Source organism: Amblyomma mixtum, chromosome 4, assembly GCF_055824585.1.
Source record: "Amblyomma mixtum isolate Tamu chromosome 4, ASM5582458v1, whole genome shotgun sequence".
Lineage (NCBI taxonomy): Eukaryota > Metazoa > Arthropoda > Arachnida > Ixodida > Ixodidae > Amblyomma > Amblyomma mixtum.
The window spans coordinates 31,036,658-31,055,444 of record NC_143015.1 but is presented as its reverse complement, the minus strand read 5'-3'; the positions used below and the strand labels follow the sequence as shown (position 1 = coordinate 31,055,444).

Sequence of the window (18,787 nt, the reverse complement as noted above, 5' to 3'; positions counted from 1 at the left end):
CATGTCCTAGAAACTTTGTGACCATGCGCAAGGAGTTGGAGCACGGTATCTAAGCTAGCAGAAATTTTGTTTGACGCTTCCTCCTGTTTACTGAAAAATACTTTCAAATTAGCAACAAATCACAACGTATGTTTTGAAACCAAGTTATTTCTGGATCGCTGGCGGAAAAATGCTCAAGTAACCTGGAATGATCCGTGCATTAATATCTTTGGACCATCCAAATTTCTTTGCACAGCATTTTCGAAAGTCAGTTTCTGAAATAAGAGCTTGAAAAAGAAGCCAACCAATCCGCTGAAAATGAACAGCAGAAAATGACAGGAGTCAGGCCACGCCATGCGTGCGGATCGAAAAGAACCAATGTACAAGAGGATAAAGGAGGGGCTATCTCAGCCGTCCGTAAGCCGGTGATCAACGACTTGGTTTACGGTCGCTTAGGGGCTCGCTCCACTTTCAAGTAGGGAGATCTATAATTTATGACGACTTTCTTCAAGCCTGTCTTGATCGACGACGACGGGCTGAAAATATCGCACAGCTGTTGACGCATCCTCTCTGCTCGGCTCTACATCTATTTTTAAAAGTCAACTTTGACGTTGGAGGCATGAAGCGCTGGTTGGCACTTATATTGGAAGTCCTCTGAAAGAAACATTCCCAATCCTTGTTCGTCGCAGGCACTGAAAGTGAACATAGAGAGAGAAAGAATGGAAAGGCAGGGAAACACGTGGCAAGGGGGACGGAGAGAAAGAACGAAAGGAGGAGAAAAATGGGAGGTAACTTTTCACGAATCCGTTGGCCATTACTATTGGGTCCACACAGCAAACACTGAAAGTTAAATAACCTTGAACTCAACCCTGTATCCTTTATGAACTTAAAAAAAAACCTTCACAGCAGTCCATTGAGATGAAGATTTAGACTAAAGATCCACAATCTTGGATTCCTTAAGGGGACGAGGATCTAAGCAGCGGAGCTTTGCAGCCAAGAAGACACGCTCACGCTCAAACCGAAGGCAGTCACACAGTACTTGCTGAAGTGCGTTCTCGCGCCCGCATTTATGACACGCAGGAGAGTCTCCCATCGCTATTTAGTGGGAGTAGGCATATGTAAACTCAACTGCTAGCCACATGCGACACAACAGAAGAAGAGGCCGGGCGGTAGGGTGAGTTCAAATATGAGGTAAAGGCGGTGCAAACGGCATGCAAAGTTTCCAGGAACAGACCATGACGCTAAAATCGCCTTTAGGCCAAGCACTCGGAGATGTCTTGCTGCGTCGGCTCTTGTGAGTGGTATCCGGACAACATTGGCAGTGCCGTAGCCCGATCAATCTGCACTGTCAGCTAAGTCGTGTGTGACCATGCCACTTTGTCCTGGAAGCCAATGGAAGACGATGTCAGTACCCTTTTCCAGTGCCCGGTGTTGCAGATGTCTCATCTCCGCTACTAGTTACTCATGGTCGCCATGTCGTAAACAAGGATAGAGATATTGTAGAACAGCTTTAAAATCGCAGAACACAGCCCATAACCGAGACCCTGAATTGATTCCGATGGACATAATTTATGCGTTTTTGGGTTCACATGCTCTTTCCGGGGCGGAGTCGGAAAGGTTTAGAGGGCCTTTTTCATCTCCGCGCTTAGTGGATGCCTGACCTGTTCAACTTCGGGGGTAGTTTACGGCGCCCTTCGTTCGCTATAACCGAGTGGTGCGGCCCAAGTTGTTTTTTGTGTCTGCTACGAATCGCCACATCTTTATGCATATTTTGACGGTGGAACCACACCCGTTCGTAATAAGTGAGCGTTCGTTACATCTGCGGTCATTATAAATGAGCTTGACTACATCCGTTGAATTCGCTCTAATACACTAGTCTAAAGAAAGACTAGGTAAGACTGCTGATCTATGGGTAGAGCAAGTAATGACCGATCACAACCCTTGCCGTCTGCCCTGTGGAGAGGTCGTACAGGTATCCTAAGGAAAAGCGAAGAGTGGGGAAACCGAGTGTAAGCGCACAAAGTTCTCTCACGACCATGTCTAGAACAGACAGACGAGCACTTAGACGCCTATTAAGCATAGTTGCCAGAAAAGGGGTTGTTTGCAGCTTTGAAAATAAATGCCCTGAAACAAGCGGCCGGACATGCGGGGACAACAGACTCACCAGACTATATCAAGGGCGAGAAAAGTTTTGTAAACGCACAGGCTCCCTTTGATAGGGCACCAGAAAGAGTTACAAAAATTATATGCAGTGCAAGTATACATTCTTCCTCGCAGAATAGTGCACATGCAAGAAAGATGCAACGCAACATCGCAACGAAGATGTTGTCCGTTTGTGTCCGTGCAGGAACGAAGCGTTCTAAACACCACGAAGCGTGCTTTTTATCATACTCTTGTCATCAGAAAAAAAAAAGAGGTCGATGTCACCATAATAAGCAAAACTCATAATTTCTCACTGTACTAGCGAGAAGCCATGATTAGCTGTGCTTTTCAAGATACTGAGCTATAGGGGCTCGAGATATATAACGCGAGTCAAAAAGGCGGCATCAAAGAGGTAATTTAAATAAAATATTGTGACGGACTAGAAGACGACGAAGCGGGGAGTGCCGCATGCAGGAGCGCTCGTGCTAGGCTCGCAGACATTAAGTCATGTATCATCGCCATCGGTCATGCAGTCCTGTCTTCATCGCTTGCCGTCACGTAACATTTGGTGTAAGGTGCTGGGTACCTTCTTCATCCCGGTCCCGGAGCTTAGGAGCCTGCTGTCCACCGAGAAACGACGACACAACGACCGCCGCAACACCCCGTGACCCCACTCGCCGCCCACATGAGAACCCACATGAGAACCTAGAAGACGCAATGACCTACGACCCCACTGAACCTGGATCGTCGCCATTGACCAGAGAACCCATTGACCACCGACCCTCACACGAGAAACAAGTACCCCAGCCCGTGTAGTTGGGTGTGTCCACGGGCCTCGATGTTGACTTCCAGAAACCGGTGGCTCCTCAGCCTTCGTGGACCTGGCTTCACCCGCTCATTATCTCTTTCATCGTTACGGCAAGCACTTCATCTTCTCTTCTCTGTTCATATGTACTGCCACGCCCATCGTCGCGTACTGCTTGTCATCGTCTGTGCCATTCTTCTAGTTCGCGCGATCGGGACGATCGCTCGGTGGCCCCGAATAGCCTGTTGAGAATAATTGATGACGACTTTGGTATCAGGGTCAGCTAGCGCTAGCGCAATGGCAACCTCCTCTGCTGCGGTGACTATTTCTGCATTGCGAATGCTGCAGGCTGTGTACCAGCTGCGGTGAGGGGCGAGAGCTACCGCCACCTTCGCTGGTTTCGAGGGATGGTAAGAGGCGTCCGTATACGTGACGTCCGGACGTCCGCTGAAGCGTTTCTCGAATAGACGTGCACGGTCGGCCCGTCTCTCGGCATGCTGTTCCGGGTGCATCCGTTTGGGAATGGGAGGGATGCGGATATTTTGGTGATATTCCGAGGTAAGTTCAGCATAACTTGGGTCCGCTCTCGGCGGGGAGATCCCAACTTGCTGCAGTACCGCTCGACCAGCGTGTGAGCGAGAGCCGCTCGAATTGGGCAGTGAGGGTTGCTTCAATAAGTTCGCTCACAGTATTGGAGATTCCGAGAGCCATGAGCTTATGCGTAGCTGTGGACATGGGAAGGCCCAAGGCCGTCTTGTACGCTTTACGGAGTGACGCCTCTAGCCGCTCGCTTTCGGCACGAGTGAGACGTAGGCAGGGTGCAGAGTAGGTGATGCGGGAGCAGATGAAGGCTTGAAGGAGGCGCAGGAGGTGGGACTCTTGCATACCATGATGCTTGTTGGAAACTCGCTTAAGGAGGCGTCCGATCTTTACCACCGACTGGTCGATGCGTTGGAGCGTGGTGTTGTTGCTACTGTTGTCCTGTAGGTGTAAGCCCAAGATCCTGATGTGATCTGTACGAGGGATCGGGTTACCTTGCACCTGGAGGTTGATCTCAGGATGTATCTCTGGAGGGCTCGTCCCGGGGATTGAATGATTATATATTCTGACTTTGTCGCCGTGCAGGTGAGGCCAGTTGTCATGAGGTAATCTCCGATCTGTTTGATTGCGGTCTGGAGAGTCTTTTCTATCTGACCGTCACTGCCGTGCGTGATCCGAAGTGTGAGGTCGTCAGCATAAATGCTGTACTGCAGGTGAGGGATGTCGGCGAGTAGCTTAGGAAGGCCTATTAGTGCAACGTTAAAGAGCATCGGCGAAAGCACGAAGCCCTGGGGCGTACCATGGTTTCCCGGAGAGTTGATGGAAGGATCTCCCGGGCCGGTGTTTAGTTGTACTGTGCGGTCGGAGAGGAAATCTCGGACTTACGCATACGTGCGATGTCCGACACCGAGAGCCTGAAGTTGTTGAAGGATCGCTTCATGAAGGACGTCGTCGAATGCCTTGGCAACATCGAGGCCGACGATGACTTTCGTGTTTAGTGTACGTTTCATGACCACCTGATGATGGAGAAGAAGCATAATGTCCGTGGCCGCTAAACGAGGGCGGAAGCCGAACATTGTGTCTGGTAGTAGATGGTTGTCCTCGAGGTATCTCAAGAGTCTGGTGTGGATAACGTGTTCTATCAGCTTCCCAACGCAGGACGTGAGAGAAATGAGGCTATCCGCAACTACGATGCTGGCCGTATCTCTTGCCAGGCGTTACACGTTCTCCTTTCTACTGCACCCTCTTCCAACTCTCGCTTACTTCTTTGGGCTCCAGCCCACGAGTCGCTCAGCGGAAACGCCCAGGCGCACACTCTCGCCCGAGATCTCAGCTGCCGAGCAGAGTGTATGAGTGTAGCCTTCCTGCTTCCTCTGACACTAATATCTCACGCGCTTCTCTACTCACCACTTACGCGGGCATACTCCAGCACTACCGGCTCGAAAGATGTCTCTATCCTTCCGCACACCGTGATCTAACAAGACGCGAGGCCGTCCAATGGCGCAAACTACAAACTGGCAGCTTTCCAACCCCCTCTTATACAGCAGGATCTTTCCGCAACAGATAGACCCCATGTGCAAGCACTGCTCACCTCCAGCCACTCTCATACACATGGTGTGGACTTGTACACATTACAACACAAACAACTCAAACACCCCAGAGACGTGGGAGTCTCTCCTGCGTACTTCCGAGCCGGCAGACCAACGCCGGCTGATCCAGCGCGCGGCGGAGGCCGCAACATCCCAAGGGATCCCCGCCGACCCCCTCTAAGCCACCGCAACCGGTCCTTGGACTGGTCCCCTGTTTTTGGGAGTAATAAAAGAGATCACCACCACCACCATCGGTGGCCCCGAGTCATGTGACGGACTAGAAGACGCCGAAACGGGCAGTGGCATGGGCAGGAGCGCTCGTGCTAGGCTCGCAGACATTAAATCATATCATCGCCATCGGTCATGCAGTCCTGTCTTCATCGCTTGCCGTCACGTAACAATATATTTGATAAACTCTGAATGTTAGGTAGATCCAGTGCTCCCCAAATACTTTCGTTTGGGGGGGGGGGGGGGGAGGGGGGAAGTTCGGTTGATTGGTTCTCGCATATTCTGATACAGCCGGCCAAATGTTCAACTGGCGTGCTCGACGGCCGCTTTTTCTGCGCTCCTGGGCTTTTTAACGACGCAAACTTGGGGAAAACTCAATATTAAGCTGGGGTTTAGTGAGGCTGGGCTTACATTTGATATCTTAGCAAGTTTGCGCCGTCATAAGCTGCAGAGGCAAAGAAAACGCGGCCGTCAAGCACGCCAGCTAAGGATTTGGCCGGCTGTACCATATAGTAAAGGGAGTGAGGCGGGGGGTGGGGGGCAGGTGACTGGCAAGTAGGTTTCGGGGCGACGGAAAGGTTTATGTCAGTATACAGGAGTCAATACATGACAGCTTCATTTCTCAATACTGCGCGGGAACGTAGATGCAGCGTGCGGTGATCATGTCGGCGCCTGCAAACAGCACTGCGATCGAGAAATTCCTGACCGACGCGAGCTTCAGGGGAGACCTGTTACTCGCGCGACGAGGTCTCCGAAACTGCTCAAGCTGGACGGCTTTGTAGATCCAAAATCCGCAGGTTTTCCGCCTTATACCTCATCAGACGGATGATAGCGTACACATAGCCGATTTACATCAATTTTGAGTTTATTATAGTTTGCAGCTCTTACCGTAAATTTGTATTTTTGTCGTGGACATTAAATAAAGTGGTAAAGTGAGAACATGCCGCAATAAACAAATTCTTGCATTTTTAATTTTATGTATAGATGCGCCATAAAAAGAAAACAGCAAAACAAAGTTGTTGTTTTTTGTCCTGAGTATGCTTGAGCCAGTTTGAACCGGTTCAGTCCGGTCCAAACCTGTTCGAACCGGAACGGAATGTCGCCCAATACCCGAAGCCGGAACTGCGTCCGAAAGACATGAACCCGAACCTGACCGAAAAATTCCGATTCGACTACCTGGGTAGGGGGCGCGGGATGAGGTGTGTCGCCCTAATCGGTTGCGAGATACTGCGAGCAAACACTTTTAAAATAATTTGTGCAGTCTACGGTCCATGCAGAGCTTTGAAATTTGTTGAGAATTTATTTATTTATTTATTTATTTATTTATTTATTACAATACATTCAGGGCCCCAGTGGGGCGTTACAGAAGGGAGTGGATAAAAAAGTAAAAACAATGCAGCAAAATGAAAACAAAAAGTAAACGGAAAATATAATGTTATACAGCAAGGAATGAAAAAACGTAAGCTTGAACAAAATACAAACCAGATTATGTAAGAAAACAGCCTAGTCAAACACAGTTTTCCGCGGCATTTTTAAATAAACAGTTGTCAGAGATGTCGGCAACCAAGGTGGGCAGGTGGTTCCAATCGCTTGCCGTCTTTGGTATAAACGAGTTAAAATATGCATTGTTTCGGCAGTATGGAATGCGTACCTTGTGGCGATGATCCGTGCGAGGTGATATGAACGATGGTTCAGATAGAAGATCCCGTTTTAGCTGATGATTGTGGTAGTAAATATTGTGAAAAGTTAGTATTCGCGCGAGTTTTCTACGAAGGGAAAGGCTAGGAAGGTTCAAAGTATTTTTCATTGTAGTTACACTAGCAGTGCGGGAAAAGTTAGACAAAATGAATCTGGCGCTACGATTCTGTACTGACTCTAACTGATTAGTAAGAGTTTCAAGTCCCGGGTCCCACACAGAGCACGCATATTCTAATTTAGATCTAATTAAGGTTTTATAAAGTAGCAGTTTTAAAGAAGATGGAGCCATGGAAAAATTACGACGCAAGTAGCCAAGCATGCGGTTAGCATTGTTAACAATATAATCAACATGTGCCTGCCATGAAAGGTTAGAAGTTATATGAACCCCTAAATATTTATATGTGGTAACTTGCTCAAGGAGAGAACCTGAAATATTGTAGGGAATAAGATTTTCGTTAGCAGACCGGTGTGAAATACGCATGACCTTACACTTGTTAGTATTCAGTCTCATGAGCCAAACATTACACCAACTAGATACCTTATTTAGGTCACTTTGAAGTAAGGATGAGTCTGAAGCGGATTTAATTACTCGATAAATAACGCAATCATCTGCGAAAAGCCTGATTGTGGAGTTAATAGAAATTGGAAGATCGTTAATGTATATTAGAAACAATAGCGGCCCAAGCACGGAACCTTGAGGCACGCCGGAGGTAACAGAGCATGGTGAAGAATCAGCGTTATTTGCAGTGACGAATTGAGTTCTGCTACGCAAAAAACTCTCGTTCCATGAAAGAATGTTTGGGTCGATATTTAGTTTACCGAGCTTAAAACAAAGTAGTTGGTGATTAACAAGATCAAATGCTTTCTGAAAATCTAAAAATACACAGTCAATGAAAAATCCCTTGTCTAATGCATCAAATAAATCATGGGTGAAGGAAATGAGTTGCGTTTCACAAGAAAATGATTGACGAAAGCCATGCTGATGAGGGAAAAAAAACGAATGATTTTCTAGAAATTTAACCAGATTAGAATAAATGACATGTTCAAACAGTTTACACGGGACACTCGTTAATGATATGGGTCTGTAATTAAGAGCACAATGAGCATCACCAGACTTGAATATTGGTACCACCTTACCCACCTTCCAGTCCCCGGGTAGCTGTCCTGAATTCAAAGATTGCGAAAAGAGTGCACACAAGTAAATGGAAGAACAAACACTTGTATTCCTTAAAAATTTAGAATTTATGTCGTCGATTCCCGAAGACGAAGAAATTTTGAGATTATTAATTATACTTTCTATACCAAGACTGTCAAACACAATTGGGTCCATTAATGGATTCTGCACAGGCTGAAAAGAGGGCAGAGAAACAGATGATTGTTGTAAAAAAGTATTAGAGAAGGCATCGTTTAGCACTTGAGGGCACTCTGATGAAGGAATGGCTGCGCCGCTTCTATCGTTCAGAGCTATTGCTTTATGCTTGGGACCAGAAATGATGTTCCAAAACTTTTTGGCATTATCAATCAACAAAAACGGAAGCGTACTCTGGAAAAAAACCTGCTTGGCGTTTCTTAAGGCTTTTCGGTACTCAGATGTGATGGCACGATACACATCCCAGTGATCAGGGCAACCGGTGGTTTTCGCTCTACGATAAACTCGTTTTTTTTTACTTAAAAGGCGTTTTAATGCGGCAGTGAACCACGGGGAACGTTGCTTGCCTGATATGACGCGTAAAGGTATGTGTTTTTGGACGAAAAAATGAACTTTTTCTTTAAAAAGGCGCCAGTTCGTTTCCACAGTACGGTTATAAAAGTTTGGCATGCACTCACCTAAGAAGATTTCGAGTTCTGCGTTAATCGACGGAAAATTTGCCTTTGAATAATCTCTGATATATTTGGGATTGGGTCGCACACGTGTGTTAGTATCTTTAAGGTCAAACTGGATGAAGGAGTGGTCACTGAGGCCTGGTAGAAATGCCAATGAATGAACGAGCTCAGGAAGCGTAGTTAGAACAAGATCAAGGATGTTAGCGCTAGTAGTGGTGGTACGGGTTGGCTGGGTAATCAGCTGAGAAAAATTGAAGTCAGTGCACAGATTTATGAAGCCAATCGTGTCAGGTGACGAATCCAGAGTGGAAGGGAACGCACCAGACCAAATTATTTTTGGCATGTTGAAATCGCCAAGTAAAAAGATTGGCGAAGAAGGAAACCTAACTAAAATGCGATTGAGCACATCATGAAGTTCACTACAGAAAGACGGTGGAGCATTTGGAGGGCGATAGCATGCGCAGAAGATTACCTCTCGATGATTAATGCGTATAGAGGCGCATACAATTTCTAGTGAAGAAACAAGTGACACGTGTGAAGAATGCAGATGATCAGCGACCGCTATCAGAACACCGCCTCCTATTCTGTCTCCACGGTCACATCGATAAGTAATGAAATCCTTTTCGCAGTTTAGTATTTCATCATTAGAAATCTTTGAATTCAGCCAGGTTTCGGTGAGGACCAGAATGTCTGCATCGCACGTGTCGATGAGAGTACACAGATCATCACGCTTGTTTACAACACTACGAATATTAGAGAACAAAACACATATGTCATTTGAAAGCTCATGACCACGAGCAGGTAGCTACGCGGTAGAAAGATCGGCAGGCAAGGCACTACTATCAGGGCTGCGTGGGGATGCTTGGTTATTGATATGATATTCACAGATGCTATCTGATGCCGAAATGTAGATGTAACACTTATTTTTTATGAACAGTTTGTTCTGACGAATAGCGTACTTCTCTCCACTTGCTTGTCCAAAGTCAAAAAGTTTTTTACGTGCGTTGCGAGTTGACAAGCAGAAATCTTCCGTAACCTTTATCCCAGCATTTTTCATTTTGCTTCGGTCAGTAAACACGGCTTCTCGGATCTTAAAATTCGTAAACTTGGCTATGACAGGACGGCATTTAACATTCGAAAATTTACCCAGCCGATGCGCGCGTGCTATCCCTACTGAAAAATCCGGTATGAATTTTAAACCGGAACCGCATACCGGGTTATTGTACAGGATTTGCGATACCGGATTACTGGAATATCCTGTATAAAACAGGACAGTCCTGTATAATACAGGACTCTCCTGTTTTGTACAGGATACTCCGGTATCGCAAATCCTGTACAATAACCCGGTATGCGGTTCCGGTTTAAAATTCATACCGGAATACAGGACAGTCCTGTATTAAACAGGCTAGGCCCGTATTATACAGGAGGGCCCTGTATCACAGGACAAAGGCAGAATAAAATCCTTCAAATATATCCCACTTGGACTAAATCTGCCCAAAAACTGGGGCCATAAGTGTACATGCCAAATGCTGAAATATACAGAGCCTCAGAAACTGGTAATCTGCGATTATCAGCAACTCGCATTGCAGTCGATGTGCCATTGTGTTATTTGCTCCCACCTTTTACCAAAGTATTGGTAGCTTGGTGAGTATTATAATGCATCAAAAACTCCAAAAGATGTTTATTTTTTCCGCATGTCTTGAACCAGCTCACTAAGGTAATAATTTAACTCTTTGCGACGATCTACCGGCGCTGGGGTCTCTACAGGGTGCTGGCCAATGAAGTAGTCAAAAGCACCTGCAGAAAAGAAAATATGATTGGTAGTACATAATGCCCTCAGCTTATCATTTAATTGCGCACTGACACACAACATAATGCATTGAGCACTGTGACATGCAACTTACGGCCAATGGCTTGTAGCTTTTCAGGGGTCATTGGCTTTCTGCCCACTGTGGAGGCTTCTGACTTCAGGTTCCGATGGCAAGCTTGCCCTGTAACGCCCCTTTCCAGGAGTTGTGGAGTCGTCCAAAGGCTGCGTCTTTACAGAAACGCGAATCTTTGGGTGCCACCATAACTGCTGCGCACGTTGCCGAAGGAATAAAAATTCCATTCCCGAGGTGGACCTGTATGCAATAACAAATGCATACCCCAGTAGCACAAACGGGGCTATGAATTGCGGGCACCCGTGGGCCCAGACAAGCCACAGACAAGCCAGGCGTCTCAAGACGCCAGGCCCTGAGCATTGGCAATGCTCAGTATCGTGAATGCACCTACCGCCTTCCATATTTGAATCAATAATGTATTGCAAATCTGCGTCGTAACATTGTTGGTGTGTAAACAGGTTGCTCAGACGATTGCGATGCTTGCGTGGTCATCCTCCATTATTTACGGCACATACCGCAGCATTGATGCGATGCGTGATGTTTGTTCAAGGTCTTGAGCCGCTCCCCCTCAGGACGCTTATCAATGATTGCTCTCGCACGTATACACCATGTGCCTCTGTAAAGAAATAATACAAACTATAAAACTAATTTTAGTCGTGCTATCATGAAGGACAAGCAATTTCGGTATGTAACAGAAAGAAAATTTTGCGCTATTTCGTCCCCCTACGCTGTGCAGTCTACAAAGTTTTAGTTAAAAAGACACTGAACAGTTAGAACGTTTCTGTTGACGCCGAGCATATAACCGAGACGGAGGCAGTACTTAAAGAACAGAGTGATTTAAAATGAGTACTTACGTCCTAGCAGCACGACGTCGCCGTCATAAAATCCGCCTTCCACCGGTCAAATGTTCACCACCGGCCTCCACCGGTCAAATGTTCACCACTCACGTCTTTCGGAGCGAAGTCATTTATCACTGAGACAAGGATGATAGGGTTCCACCATATTTGCACTGGACGTACGCATGAACGGCGATGTCATCTTTGATCATGGATTGATCAAGGCAACACGAAGAAAGTCGCAAAAAAATGTATAACACAAATTCAACGCCAACGAGCGAGTGCCAGCGTGTTTTCCCAGCTACCTTCATCGCTTGACACTCAACCCAGCCGCAGGAGAGAAGTAAAAACCTGTTCCAAAGAAACGCAGGAAAGGCGGGAGGGGGGGGGGGGGGGGGCACTTTTGCAAAAAGTCACCGCGAAGCGGCCGGGGACAGTGAACAAGTAGAATCGGAACCTCCTCGCCACTTCATGGAAGTCGCGGGAAGCGTGGTCGGGAGGGGTCGTGGGTTGACAGACACAGAGGAGCCCGAGGGGAAGGAACAAAGCCCGATAGAAAGACCAGGAATGCGCAGGTTTTTTTGTTGTGACGGACCCAGGAAAAGCAGAGAAGGCGGTGATGAGAGAAAAAAAAAAGCTTTAAAAAATTTGCGTAAAGACGGGTTACTCGTGTAAGGTTTCTACAGGTGGTTTTTGTTTTTATTTTGTTCTCTAGAGCGCTGTATCTTCTAGCTAGCACGAAGCGTCGCCCTTAAGGGAACACCGCAAGCTGCCGGCTCCGTTGATATCTTGTTCGTCGATAGAAATGTTCTGGGCGATTTGTGATTAGTATGCCTTCCTGATAAAGTGAAGGGTGGGGCCGCTCGGGATGGCACTTGGACAAGTTGCGTTATCAATGGGCAATCACTTGACGAAGAAGAAGTGCAAAGAATTCCTGCACGAAAACCAAGAATTTTCTTTCTTCATCGATGCGTCGCTACAGACTGCCGCTAGCGAACAGCTGCTGCAATGAACGCGACAGTAACAAACCTTTTGGAGCCTCTGGCGCAGTCACCGGAGGCTCGCCATGTTTATCAGCCAGTCGTGAAGTTCTGCACTGTGAAATCCAGAGTAATCTGCGCAGGACTTACGAAGGCTGCTGGCGGATATATACTAGCCGTGTGCCCGCACACAGCCGCCTTGACTTTGTCAGGGTGCTGCACGGGAAGCCAATATGGCGGTTGCCCTCAAATCACCAAATCATGCACAAACTGCATGTTTTGCCACTGCGAAGCTCACGCTTAGCCCTTTTCTTTTCCTAGCCCTTTCAACAAAACCGTGTACGTGTTTATTATCGCACTTATGCGCGCGCTGCCCCCACCTTTCCCCTAAAAAATATCTGCTGGCGTACAACAGTCAATCTGCAGACCAAGCACCAAAACCGCGGCACATATCGCTCTGAATACAGGCTGGTATGTCCGGTTTGAGCTCCGTACCGGACTAGTCTGACCGGTTTGAGCTCCGTACCGGACTGGTCTGTCCAGTTTGAGCTTCGAACCGGGAATGGACTGTCCGGTATGAGCTCCGTACCGGAGCGGTCTGTCCGGTTTGGGATCGATACCGGACCGGTATGAACCGGTATAGCCATCAAACCGGGCGGGTCTCGCCGGTATGAGAGTGATAACGGACCGGTATGAAACCGATATGTTCCGGTAAAATCCGGTTTGCCGCGATACCGGATTTTTCAATAGGGATGGCCTCGCTGGGTAGCTCAAGGTCCATTTCAGAAAGAAGCTTTTCACGCACGAGCTTTTCAGATTCATCCCAAGTTTCGTTTTGCGTGTCAGGGAGGCCGTGAAAAAGTAGGTTATCGCGTCGTGACCTGTCTTCGAGGTCGTCGAGTCGTTTATGAAACGCCTCTGCTTCATTCTGTACAGCCTCAGACACTTCCTGGGTAATGTCAAAGGCGCTGGGGGCTTGCGAGGCGGCTACTTTTTCTTCTACGGCAACAAGCCTATCGTTCATACTGGCCATCTGACGCTCAAGCTTTGTTTGTGTTTGCCGAACTTCGTTGAGCTGGGAGAGTATTTCGCCATGGTTCTTGTCAATTTTTTCGTTTAAAGATTTTAACAGAGTGACTACATCATCGTTGGACTGGCTAGAATCTTTTTTAGGGGGCCCTGGGTTCTGTTAAATGTCGCCACCTAAGAGCAATAATTTCAGCACACATACACATTCGCAGACAATGCACATGAATACGCTTGGGCATGGCACAAGCAGCAGGTTGACATTACTTGTGCGTTTACAGTGCAAAGAAGGACATGAACTGACCTGCACCAAGAAACAGAAGAACATTGGTCGCTGCTGCATTGCTGCTGCTGTTCCTTGCCCTCTGAAGGCGCTCGATGATTGCCGGTGCTTAAATGGGCGCGATACACTTGATGACTGTGACGATGGGGCTTGCGCGGCCAAAGGCGCAGACCACTTGAAAGCGATGGCTTCTTCCGGTGGCGTCGGGCAACATTCGCTCATTCGTAGCGAGTCGGGCTTGAACTGTACAGGCAGCCGAAGAGGCGATACGGGGCGCTCAGTCGATGTCAGGCAGGGAACGTTCCGCCGGTCGCTCGAGTCACGACTAAGGCCGCTCCAAGATAGTATCTGCACCAAGAAACAGAAGAACATTGGTCGCTGCTGCATTGCTGCTGCTGTTCCATGCCCTCTGAAGGCGCTCGGTGATTGCCAGTGCTTAAATGGGCGCGATACACTTGATGACTGTGACGATGGGGCTTGCGCGGCCAAAGGCGCAGACCACTTGAAGGCGATGGCTTCTTCCGGTGGCGTCGGGCAACATTCGCTCATTCGTAGCGAGTCGGGCTTGAACTGTACAGGCAGCCGAAGAGGCGATACGGGGCGCTCAGTCGATGTCAGGCAGGGAACGTTCCGCCGGTCGCTCGAGTCACGACTAAGGCCGCTCCAAGATAGTATCTGCACCAAGAAACAGAAGAACATTGGTCGCTGCTGCATTGCTGCTGCTCTTCCATGCCCACTCGTTCCAAAGTTCCAAAGACCACCCTTACAGATCTGTTGCACTAAAATATGCCCATCGGAATCATTTCAATGCCCCTTAATAGTTGCGTGGGTAGACCGGTCCATTGCACAGCCGCACGAGTAGCGGCCAGTTCTGTCCGGAGGGTGTTGTCCAATGTAAGTTAGTTGGTTAATTAAGGCTTGTCTCGCAGAGATGACCACGCTCGATGGAAGTTGAACTAGCACGTGACAGCCAGCCATTTGTATATACTTAAGTGTGATCATTATATTCGGCGTGGAGTAAGGAAAGTGTCCACTGTTGAAGAGCCGGCATCGAGAAGTCCTATTCCTTTGCTACCCCTTAATTTTGAGGGGCACTCATGCCTTTGCAGACACCACCACGCAGAGGAAGGTGACTCCGCTGGTGTGAACTGTGATGGGATGGATGACTGGTGGCCTACTCTTACCTTTGAAAACGCAGCGTGCAGTCTCTGTACCGGCACTGACACAAAGTGATGCTGAGCAATTCTTGTTAGATGACGTATGTTAATCCGCTGTGTGGTCAAGGGCTCTATATGTCGAAAGCGGGTAGCCCTTGACGATACCAATGGCTGCACCTGTAGATGGGCGGTGAGGGAGACCCCGGCACGTGCGAAGGGGCTGACCTTGTTCAGTCTGCAGGGCACGCAAATTCATCTCGCATGTGTTTGAAAGCATGGGTGTAGGCTAGCGCAGAAATACCAACTAGAGTGTTCTGTGCAGCTGCAGCATTCACTCAGTGGACAAGTCCTATGGCTTCCGGCCAGAAATCTGAGTAGGCGGGTAATTGAGGTTTTCTTTCCAAAGGTGCAATGCGTATTTCAACACAGGTTCTGATCTCTCATAACCGCTGAGAAACGATGATAAGTGCAAAACCAAGTGGTATGACCGTCGGAAGTTACCGAATATGGAGTCTTGCATTTGCATATAAAATGCCACGAACACGCACTTCTCGACAGAAGTAATCAGTCTTTGCTCTCGCGGATGGCAGTAAGTAATGGTTGCTACCCGCGGAAGTCTTGCTCACAACTTCAGGCGCGTCGCAAAGGAGACCGAAGTGCAAAAGCCGTGGGCATAAATCGAGACGTGGAGAGTATTGGGTTGGTTCCCTGGGAGGTTTATAAGTGCCGGTTTAAACCAAGTAGGGCTATGAACTCCGCCATTGGGCACGCCTAGGTCAGTGTAATCCGCATTTGTCAGGTAATCTTCACACAGGACAAAAATGAAATTTTGGTCAGATACCTCTGTATACACCTAAACAAGCGACCAGATTCCAACAGCCGCTACGGCATCGAGACGGCTCATGTATGACATGATCGTATGCGCATTTGAGAACAAGAAAAAGTGCCACGCACATGAGCTCCTGGCGTTTCTGGTGTTGAACTGCGTACACAAGGTCAATTACGTTGTCAATAGAGGTGCGACCCCGCCGAAACCCTGCTTCGGCATTAGGGTAGACAATATAGTACTCAAAGTACTACTCAAGGGGCGTCCAAATCATTCCTTCCATGATTTTACCCACGCAAATGGCCAAAGCTATTAGCCTGAAATGTGTGATTTCGAGCGGTGATTTTATTGGTTTTCAGTCATGGTATAGTCGACTGGATTTCCGCTGGGGAAGAATGCTTTTCAGTCATGAATGACTTCATGGTTGAGTAGCTGTCCTCGCGCGTCGTAGCCAAAGCGGCACAACGCAGCTTATGTGATGCAACCTGGCCTTGGCAAAGACGCGAGCTTATATTCCGCGAGGGAAGCGTCGAGTTCCTCAAGAGAAAAGAGAACATCTATCGCTGATTCGAGTGATGCCGGAAGAACACGCTGGTAACTCGAGATATTCTTTGCATACGATTTTCAGCAGCGCGAACACGGTTAGGAAAAAAACAGACAGAAGGCGGACAGGACAGAGCGCTGAACTATCAACTTTATTTCAAAAAAGCCCAAGACCCTGCTCTTAAATAGACACGCCACAGAAACGCCCACCTGGGGGATTTATCTAAGCCCAACACAATCAGAGCGCGAACGATAATATTGTTACGGGGTAGTTCCGCTTGGGATTGCAGACAGGGTGGACACGAAAGACAGGGCTTTCAAACGACAGGCGTTTACTGCAGGCACCAGCCGACACTGCTCGACCGTCGTCTTCTTCAAAACTCACGAGCTTCGTCTTCGTCTTTCCTGATGCGCATATCAGTGCATGCACCGCCTAATGCAACACTACCCCGCCGGCTGAAAAGCACCGTCCAGGTGCGAACTAGCCCAAACCAGGGTCCGTGTAGTACGGCTTGAGGCGTGCAACATGGACTGTCTCGGTGCGAGGTATGGCGTGCGGGATTCAAGGGTGCAATTTCGTATGTCACTGGAGTCCCTTGTCGTAGAATACGGTAGGGTCCTGTATAACGGGGCAAAAGCTTTTCCGAGAGGCCCACGCGGCGAGCTGGGGTCCAAAGCAGCACGAGAGAGCCGCAAGAATACTGGGGGCTGCGATGACAGGAATCATAGCGACGTTTCTGGGAGTGCTGGGAGGCTGTGAGTCGGTTGCGTGCAACAACGCGGGCAGCATCAGCTCGGGCTATGGCGTCACGAGCGTATGAGCTGGCAGTGGCGACTGAAGGGAGCAGGCTGTCAAAAGGAAGCAGAGGGTCACGGCCGTATAGAAGATAGAAGGGGGAGTAGCCGGTAGTGGTTTGACGCGAAGAATTGTATGCAAATGTCACAAATGGCAGCGTGATGTCCCAGTCGCGGTGGTCATCAGAAACGTACATGGACAGCATGTCAGTCAATGTCCGGTTAAGGCGTTCGGTAAGCCCGTTCGTCTGTGGATGGTAGGCAGTCGTGAAAGAATGACGAACGTTGCACAACCGCAGGATCTCGTCGACTATACGCGCAAGAAAGCAACGGCCACGGTCGGTGAGCAGTTGGCGGGGAGCTCCATGCACGAGTATAACGTCGTTGAGGAGGAAAGCAGCAACATCAGTTGCACAACTGGTTGGTATTGCTCGTGTGACCGCGTAGCGTGTGGTGTAATCAGTGGCCACCGCAATCCATTTGTTGTCCGATGCGGACAGCGGAAAAGGCCCTAGAAGATCCAGACCCACACGAGAAAATGGGTCTATGGGGATGTCGATCGGCTGCAGAAGTCCAGCTGGTAAAACTGATGGCTTTTTCCGGCGTTGACAGCGGTCACAAGCAGCCACGTAGCGGCGGACGGCGCGGTATAGGCCTGGCCAAAAGAACCGACGGCGCACAGTATTATCACTTTTTCCCGGGTTATCAAGGATACAAAGAGTATGAGTGCTAACAAAGAAAAGACTAAAAACCGGTGAAAGACATGTAAAAAGCATGGAACAGCAGGGCTGGGGGTGCATGAAGGTCTGAAGAAAATACAAGCAAAAAGGCTAAAAACACAGGAATGACATTCCTGCAACACGATGGGATAACAAAGCCGAGGAAGTGGAGGTTGTTAGGTGAAATGGCGAGAATAACTCCTGAAAAAGTTAACTAAGGATGAACGCCAACAACTAACACGGCTAAAACGTCAGAAACCATGTAAAAGATGCCACTAAAACCGGGTGAAATCAAATAAAAGCAGAAAGAAAGGCGACTTCTTTTTCGGACAGGGAGATTTAAGGGGCGCTAACACCACCTTCCCTAGACTGCCTGATGTAGGCAGCTTCAACAATTTCGCGCGTCAACTGGTTTTCATGCTTTTTTAGTACAGATCTTCTTTTGAAACGGGGAACACATTTCTTTTCGCTATCACATCCCTGACAGTGGGCGGGTAGATTGCGTTGTGAAGAACCTGATAAATCGTTGCTGTGCTCCATTAACCTTTCGTTGAGGCATCTTCCCGTTTGGCCTATGTAGGCCTTGCCACAGGTCAACGGAATCCTATACACAGCACCCTCTTCACACTCAACAAAGGGATTCCGGTGCCGAACAGCACAGCCTCTTCTCTTTTTTGTCTTATTGACTTTGTTACAGAGGTTCGAGAGGCGCGACGGGGCTGAAAAAACAACTTCTACGCCATTTACGCCGCCAGATTCCCACCAACTAGCCCGCCAGATTGTGTTATATTCTTTGCACCCGCAATTCCCCGTCAGAAGTCAGTTTGAACTTTAATCTGCTGATCTTGATATGCAGCTAAGCAGAAAGAGGCTGCCTTTGCTGTGGAAGCGTACGAAGGCCCCCGCACCTTCGCCAAATAGGATCACATTCTTT

The 18,787-nt window shown here is 48.3% G+C and overlaps 1 long non-coding RNA gene across 1 annotated transcript; it reads right to left on the bottom strand.

The window, feature by feature from the left end:
* Positions 1-10,470: 10,470 nt before the first annotated feature.
* On the bottom strand, positions 10,471-12,149 carry LOC149346068 (uncharacterized). Its single transcript, XR_016292050.1, has 4 exons — positions 11,543-12,149; positions 11,080-11,304; positions 10,710-10,928; positions 10,471-10,602 (listed from the first exon to the last, which is right to left on the bottom strand). It is a non-coding gene; the product is annotated as an uncharacterized LOC149346068 (long non-coding RNA).
* Between the last annotated feature and the right edge of the window lie 6,638 nt (positions 12,150-18,787).